The sequence below is a fragment of the Anas acuta genome, chromosome 4, assembly GCF_963932015.1.
Source record: "Anas acuta chromosome 4, bAnaAcu1.1, whole genome shotgun sequence".
In the NCBI taxonomy this organism is placed as follows: Eukaryota; Metazoa; Chordata; class Aves; order Anseriformes; family Anatidae; genus Anas; species Anas acuta.
In genome coordinates, this window is record NC_088982.1 from 48,753,191 (window position 1) to 48,761,600 (window position 8,410).

The 8,410-nt window shown below is 37.3% G+C and overlaps 1 long non-coding RNA gene across 1 annotated transcript in view; it reads right to left on the reverse strand.

Annotated features, from left to right (window-relative positions):
• LOC137856135 (uncharacterized) overlaps nucleotides 1-8,410 on the reverse strand; it is a 76,967-nt gene that overhangs the window by 10,421 nt on the left and 58,136 nt on the right. The window lies entirely within an intron of this gene.

Below are 8,410 nucleotides of genomic sequence, written 5' to 3' on the forward strand. Positions count from 1 at the left end.
CATCACTCTCCTCTTCTCTCTTTCCTGTAACACTCTTACAAATTAGTAAATTCCAGATGTAAGACGGACCCTTGTGGACAAACCACATTTGGGAAGCCAGAAGTGTCACAAATCATAATCCCAGCTCTCAGGCTGCTGCTCAAGACTGAAAGCTTCAAGTACGAATGAGAAACTTTCAAGGGTTTGAAGAAATTAATATATGTTGAGATATTATGGATGTCGCTTGCCGATGTAATTTTAGGGTTTTCTGGAGTTCGTATTTCTCAGAAGTTGTGACAAAATGCAAGACGTGCATAACTCATTACAGTGTATGAATAGAGCAGTGTTTCTATGGCTCTTCCACAACTATATGCTCTTTCTCCACTTTGATTCCCAAATGGCATCCAGAAGTTCCTAAAATATATTTTGGTATGTTAAAAGAATAAAAGGCACAAGCAGGATGAAGAAATATTAGTTCTTACAAGCCGATGAGATGATCTGCTTAGTATTATTTTTTTCATTTTCAACTTGCACCCATGTGGCACAAACCTCTGGTCTCACAGTTGTAAATAAATAAACAAACAAGTAAATAAATACCAGTAACCAGTAACATACAGGTAATTACCATTCAATGAAAGCTCGTATGAATCTCTTATGAAGGCTTTTACTATGACTTCCCAGAACAAAGGCTTTGCCTGCATTCCTAGAAAATCTTACAACAGAAATATGACAGTAACTACTAGAAAAAGAAATAATTTAAGAATCTCAATTCAAACCTACTGAAACTCTCAATCATACTTTTTAGGCTTTTTTCTACATTAAAAGTCAGTTCACAATTAACCTCTCTCAGAGGGTACTCTTCTAGCATGCAAGTACCTTTTCTGGATTTGACTGATCACTTGAAAAAGAGTGATCAAAGACTGATTTAGCAAGCCTTGGAAAGACACCCAATCCTATACACACTCCAATAAGGTATGAAGAGCAGTAGGGCTTAAAGGTTCCTTTGAATAGTAGCCTATCTACAGATCTCACACACATTTTGGCTTCTTCCCATCCTCTTTAGCACCCCTTATGTTAAACTGGCTTGTTTTCCTGTTTCCTAACTCGGAAACACTTGACAATTTCAATGCACCAGCACATCATCCTCCAGGAAAATAAAGGCAAGCAGAAAAGTGTTGTATGGAAAAGGTGATAGAGAATGGTTTAATGCAAACATGCAGCAGTGAAACATTCTTTACAACGTCACAAAAGCCAACATACTAGAAAGAAAAGTTTGTTTTCAACAAGACAGGTGGAGAATAAAGAAGAAAATTTGGTAGGGAGAAGCCAGATCTAAAAAAACACAGCTTTGAAGGGTAGTCAATAAAAGAGGAGTTTTAAAAGCAGCAAAGCTAAGTTGAAGAGGATGGTAAGGAAGAGAAGATGGCAAGTAATAGCTTTGAAGTGGTCCCACCCTTTCACTGTAAAATAATATTTAAAGAAACAGCTCATTAAACCAAGTGATGAAATAGCATATTCCTTTCTTTGCTGGGGAGGGGGAGTGCTAAATGATGAGGATAGATACTGTTTAAGAATATAAAAATTGTACTGGTAATTGGTCTGTTGTAGCAGCACATGTGAAACAAACTACATGAGAAAAAGAAAACAGGTTATTATGGTTATGATTTTTTTCAGTTGTGATGGCTACCCAGAGAGTTACATTTAAACTGGAAAAGAATTAGCTAAGATTGAGATTATTATCCTGTACATTTCAACAAAAATGAAGTTTTCTCTGATGATTATCAGTAGCTTGAGCAACCATGTAAGTACTGATCAATATTATTTTACATTAATAGTATTGTATATAAAAATATTGTAATTACAGTATAAAATCAATACAATAGTCTTATATGTGCATTCAGAGAAAGGAACATGCTTTAATTAATTTCCTGTTAGGACCACTTCCTTTTTGTCAGTAATTACCAACAACCAATATTCTGAAGAAGGATGCAAGTAGAATGAAAATATAGCTCTGAAAGACAGTAAAAAAGAATTTAAGTGATAACATCTTTTATCACTAAGCATCTTCCCTCTGCCCTACAGTTGCCGTTCTGATGATGCTGGGAAGCTTTGCAAGTTTTCTGAAAGTTTTATTCTTTCTTATTTTACAGTGTGAGTGTGACGTCCTGACCCCCATTACCTTTCCTCTAAGAAGACTTCCAGAAACCACCTCCCCGACAGCTTTCATTGTGGGTGCACAAAACTTAACATTTTTCTTGAGGAGTGATAAATGTAGCCCTGTAAAATCATAGACTGGATGTCAGATTATGGTATTGACAATGGCTCCCTCTTGTGATAATGTACTGAATTCAGATCCATTCTCAGATATTAGACTGGATGGCTAGTTTAAGAGTGCAAACGCTTCATCAGGAGGTTAGGGAAGATCAAGAGGATTGTGCCTTGGTTGTGTACTATCTAAGAAGCTGAGGATTTGTATGCTTGTCCTACATATTGGGAAAAAAAAAATAAACCTGGAAGTTAGGATGGAAAATACAAGCAATGATATATGACTGATCATGTAAACATTTTAAATGTTTTTATTATTATTGTTATTTTAAACAAAAGTTATGAGAACAGTTGTAAACCTTCACAAAAGATTAGAAATCCAGGAGATCAGGATGTAAAAGTACCTGATGTCAATACTATGAATGTTCTAATAAATATATAATATTGAATTTATGAAGAATTATAAATGACAATATTTTTGTTTGAAGATATTTCAAAATGCTTAGGTACGGACAGAGCTCTTCAACAGCTGCTTCTTTTTTTGACTCAAATCTCTTTGCAATGCACTTATGAGAATACCTTCTATCAAATCTTCAATAAACACACACTCTCATTAAAGCCAAATCATCTCTTTCCCTTTTGAAAATAATTAAAATACCATTGTCTGATTTCAGCCAAATAGAAAGAAACACCATGTTTGTCTAAGTCAATTTCATTCCCTAAGTAAAGATCAGGGAAAACAAACACAACAGGGTCTGCAGGCATTCAGAAACTCGAGACTCCTGAATAAACATTTTTCTAGTATTCCTTACTTTCTCCTCTCAAAGGTCAAACCCAAGGAACAAAACTAGCTCTCTAATAGGCAGCTTCAAAACCAAACTTCATCCACTGCCTGAAATGTAAACTAATTGAAAATGGAAATTATATACTGCAGACAAAAGGTTACATGAATGCAGGCTACCCTTTCAGCTGACTGCAGCACATCAGCAGGCTGGGAATACCAAGTTTTATTATCCCTACCCACTCTGCTCTGGCCATTTACAGTCACAGGTACTGCATCTGGTATAAAGTGCTAGTGCAAACGTCAAACTGACAGAAGATGCATACAGATATCTTAGAGTAACTTAAATTAAACAGCCATTGTCATTGACCTTTGCTATTGAATATTCCTAAAATTTCATCTAAAGCCAAACAGTTGGCTGCATGAAATCCAGGCATTCTTACATTGTGGTATCATCCATTTATCTACCCCAAATATGTTACTACTAGGATAATACAGTCTTCAAGGAGAAAGAGCAAACAAACATTTTTTCATTAGCTCCAGACAGTTGTTTCTTATAGTAGAAACAACTAAAGAACAACTATAGTAGAAACATCTAAAGATGTTTTTTCTCCAACTTTTTCTCCAACAAGGCTTTTATGCACCTTACTTCCATTTCGCATTTTGGCTTATTCAGTACCATTTTCCATAGTAATAACTCTAAAAATCCCACTGCACTCAAAGTGATCTGTAAACTTGAATGAACTGATACAGATTTTTCTAACTTTACTGTAGTAATTTTATACCACACCACCATTATATGTTTAGTTTTGTATAAGGTATTTAGGATCTTCTCAGAGTGCAGGCAGGCGTCTCTAAGCATGTTTGCCATCAGAGATTTAGCAGCACAGTGACAACTGGCACCAGTCTGCAGCCCCAGAGATTCCAGGCACATTTCTAATGGCTGCAGCGTTTCAGTGCTCTCAGACAAACGTTTGGGCCAAGACAGACCACATGCGACACAAGGAGGCAAGAGAGGGAAACACTGAAAGACCAGAATAATTGGTGCTGTTTCTATTACAGCTTTGCTGACTTCTACATGCACATTAATCTCAGTTAGGCTTCATGCAGAGCAAGGAAGCCCAAACGGACAGGTTGTCCCAACCTGCAAAAAGACAAATACTGTAGGTTTCCATTAAAATACCTAGCATACCACAGACTTATTTTTGAGTATGTGGGAAGAAACCTTCTAAACCTTCAGTTGAGGGAAATGGTAGGCTTACCTCCTTTTGAGATAGCAGCCTATCAGAATAGAAGGTGGAGTTACAGCAGTAATTGCAGATTTCTCTGGGTTTCAGAAAAAGTTATAAAGCTTATGTTTATGCCAACTATTACTCCGCCTGGTGCTCCTGGGATAATGGTGGTTAAGGGAAAGTGTAGATAATACTGCATGTGAAAGCATTTTCCCACATTTATTTTGTAACATTTTTAAGCACCCAAAGAAGAGGGAAAATCATAATGCCCCCCTCACATTCATTGGCCAGCAGTATCTACTATTGAAATGTTCATATTGTATGAGTGATATCTAGAGACTGGATGATAGGAGGTATAAAATGAGTTTCCAATATATTCCCTTAAGCCTTCACAGAGCTGGAGTTAGCTGTACATAAGGTATTGATGTGCTGACAGATACAACAATGTATGTACAACGAGGGATTCAACAGAAGAAATGCATGTGCACTGTAAGATCAAACCACTAAGAATATCCCATTATTTGTTATCCAAGTCTAAATTATTCCCAGAAACCCCTACTAGACAAAAGAAATTCATATTAGACAAAACAATCTAAATCCAAAAAAAGAGCTTTCTTCACTGTTTTATGTTTAACTGGGTAGAAAACTAAAATTCAGTCCTCTTTCCATACCTCAGTGCTATTACCCCCATTGCCCCCACTACCCACTGCCTGCCTGCCTGTGCGTCTGTCAGAGGGATGTCGCTGGGGTTGCGAGCGGTGGCTGCAGGAAGCAGATAGTTTATCTCCACTGTCTTTTGCCAACACAAGAGGATTCACCCTGTGTAATTCCAGCTACTTTATGTCTTCTCCATAACACTGAGATAAGCAGATCAGTCAAAACAAACCTTAAAAAAAAGGGGGGGGGGGGGACAACAACTGGCAAAACTCATTTACCACTAGTTCAAAATCGAATTAACCTTGTTGTTTTTTTTCCACCAGATCTTTTTTTGACTGATCATTTTAGTAATGCAGTAAGCATGAAAGACAACATAAATCTACTTACTAATTCCAATACCATTTTTTATATCCTAGCAACACATAATTTGTGCACATAAATACACACGTGACTATGAAAATGTACCTGTAAATTTGCATTCCAATTGTTTAAATACTTTTAGAGTTTGCTTTCCAGTGAAATGTTCTCAGTTTCAAAGCCTTTGTGAGAAAAATCAAGATCTTGACATCTGTGCAAAAAGAAAAGTGAAAAAAGGAACCCAAGTACAACTTGCTGTTCCCAAGCCCTAATTTCACTGTAGCTGTGGCTTTTAAACAGGAAACCTCTGTTCCAAGATGTGCCAAACAGATAGTCTGGCCATGTGAAAATAAACAGCCTTCCCACTCATGCTAATAGGTGAGCAGTCAGCTGATTTGGAAAAGCAAAGATAACTTTTGAAAATACAGACCGTAATTACATAGCCAGATGAGTTAGGCTGGGAAATAAAAATACTTTTTTTTTCTTTTCCCCCTAACAATTTATCACGTCAGAACTTTTGTATTTTCTAATTTCTCTTAAAAAAAAAAAAAAAAAAAAAAAAAAAAAAAAAGTTTTGCCTGTCTTCCAGTATTATAAAGAGTTATTGCTGAAACCCACTGGAAAGCATTGTGCTCCTAATAACACAATGAACAGCATCTCTTATTGATATGATTTAAAAGCACCCACAAAGTCTATTGCAATACACCACAAAATAAATAAATAAATAAATAAATCAGGTTATAGCTTTATATTTGATCCTTTATAGTCAAAAGACAATTAGCACTGACTTGGAATGGAAAATGATGTAGTTCCTCCTTTATTGTCGTTTAATATCACACATTTTCTGACATGGCCACAGGTATAGCTATAGCTATGTTTAGAAACAAAAATAAATATAATAATAAAAAACAACAACAACAACAAAAGATGATACTACAATGTATTTTTATTTGTAACAGAGGACAAAGAAGCCCTTGTCTTCTTCCAGCATCAGGTATTTGCTGCCAAGAGCCTGGCAGGCTGATTCCTCCTGCCCTGAACCCAGACAAACACCCTCGGTTCCCCTGACCTGGTTCAGCACAGGGTGTCCCCTGTGTGGGGATGGGCTTTGGTTCCGAGGTGCACAGAGCTGATCCTTCATCTGCCACTCGCATGTGCCAGTACCAGTTTGTGCTCTGGGGACTGCCAGGAGCAGGGCTTCCTTCCAACTAAGGGGAAGAGCTTGGCATCGGACGATGGCATACTCTTAGGAATAACTTTGGGGTTGCTTGCTAATTCTGCTCTTGCTGTGCACAGAGTGCAGGCTTACACTGATAGGATTTACTTGCGGGTCTTCGATATGTTTTCTCAGCATGTTTCTCTTATCTGGTGCTAGCATGTGCTTTTGCAGATGAGTCTCCAACCATCGTAGTTTGGCAATAGCCCACCTGCCACAGGAGCTCGCTGATGCCCAGCACGGCCCACTCAGCCTTCTTCACGGAGGTGCTGCCAGCAGCCAGAGACCTCTGCTGGGCTCCACGTCAAGTCATAGAATCACAGAATTGTAGGGGTTGGAAGGGACCTTGAGAGATCATCGGGTCCAACCCCCCTGCCAAAGCAGGTTCCCTATAGCAAGTTAAACAGGTAGGCATCTAGAGAGGCCTTGAATATCTCCAGAGAAGAAAACTCCATGGTACTCATCAGGGCTCATTTCCAACTGCCCAACACCAAGAAATAAACTGTACACCTCATGCTACTGTCCTGATGGAAGAGCTGTCCTTTTTAATGAGACTCACAGCACAGGCAACCCAGCTTCTGGTTTGTTTGTCATCGCTTTAGGGATGGTGGATCAACAGCTTCAGCTCCCAGCTGCCACGGGAAGGCCAAGTGGCCCCAGCATTTGAAGCACTGGAGGCCAGTCTTGGTTGACAAACATTCCTCAGCATCAGCCTTTTATCTCAACAAAACAGCACAGTGGATCTTTTATGGCTCTTCTGTCCACAAGTCCATTCAAACTTTGATGCGACTGTCACTGGAATACAGGAAGCTCCATTTTGACAAGGCTTTTCTTTCAGATGGCTTAAAACTCGACAATTTTGGAGTTGCACTTGTCTATACTGGTTAAAGGGAAGCCTTGCTCCTATTCAAAAATACTCATTCACATAGTGGACAAGTCATTCCTTTGTAAGGGAACATATAGCAATTATTTATCATTATATTCTTGCACAAAAAAATGCCTTTAAGCATTCTGATAGAAATTATAACCATGTGTTCAGCATTTGTATAGCTGAATCTTGTATGATGCAGAACAAAAATAATCAAGTTTTGACATTTGATTCTTCTGCATTGTAACATGATGATCTCAAATTGATATAAAAAAATCAATATTTAGAATTTTTTCTGTAGATTGTTGTTAGAAACAGAATTTCACTCTACTGTTGAATTATAAAGTCATTAGTATCTTATAGAAATAAGTACTGCTGGATTTTTGAATTTTAATCCATATTAATTGCTTAGGCAGGTAAAAACATGGAGCAATATGTAGACAGCAAAATTAAAGATAGATAGGTACAGTTAATGTTACAGATGTTGAATACAACATCCAGAACACGCACATAGAACAAATAATAAAAATAATAACAATAATAATAATAATTAATAATAATAATAAAAAAAAATTGATAGAAAAATTATGCGTCACTGACAATTTCTATGAACAGAAGGTGTCCCTTGAACTAGACAGTTTTAGGTGTAAACATAAGTAAACCCAGCCTCGGAGCTCTTTCAACACGCTTATAACAATGCTAGAGCAGTACCTTTTGTTTGGCTTAGCAAAAACTATGTTATGTGCTTGGCTGACTCACTAGCATTGGCGGCTCATTTCTGTACTGAGATAACAAAGACAGATGTATGGTCTAAGCTGAGCACTCCTCAAACATTAACTGCAGGAGCAGCAAAGCCTACAGAGAAAGTCTGAGTTAATCTTTATAATATCCTCTTTTTTATATAATTGTTAATTAATCCTAGAAAGGGAGTGTCTTACCTTATATTGAACTCATTATTTTTCAGTGTATCATAATAAAATTATACCCTTTTTTTTTTCATTTCTAATATGCCTGCTTTTAAGTCATATTTTGATAAGCACAGAATACAAATTAAA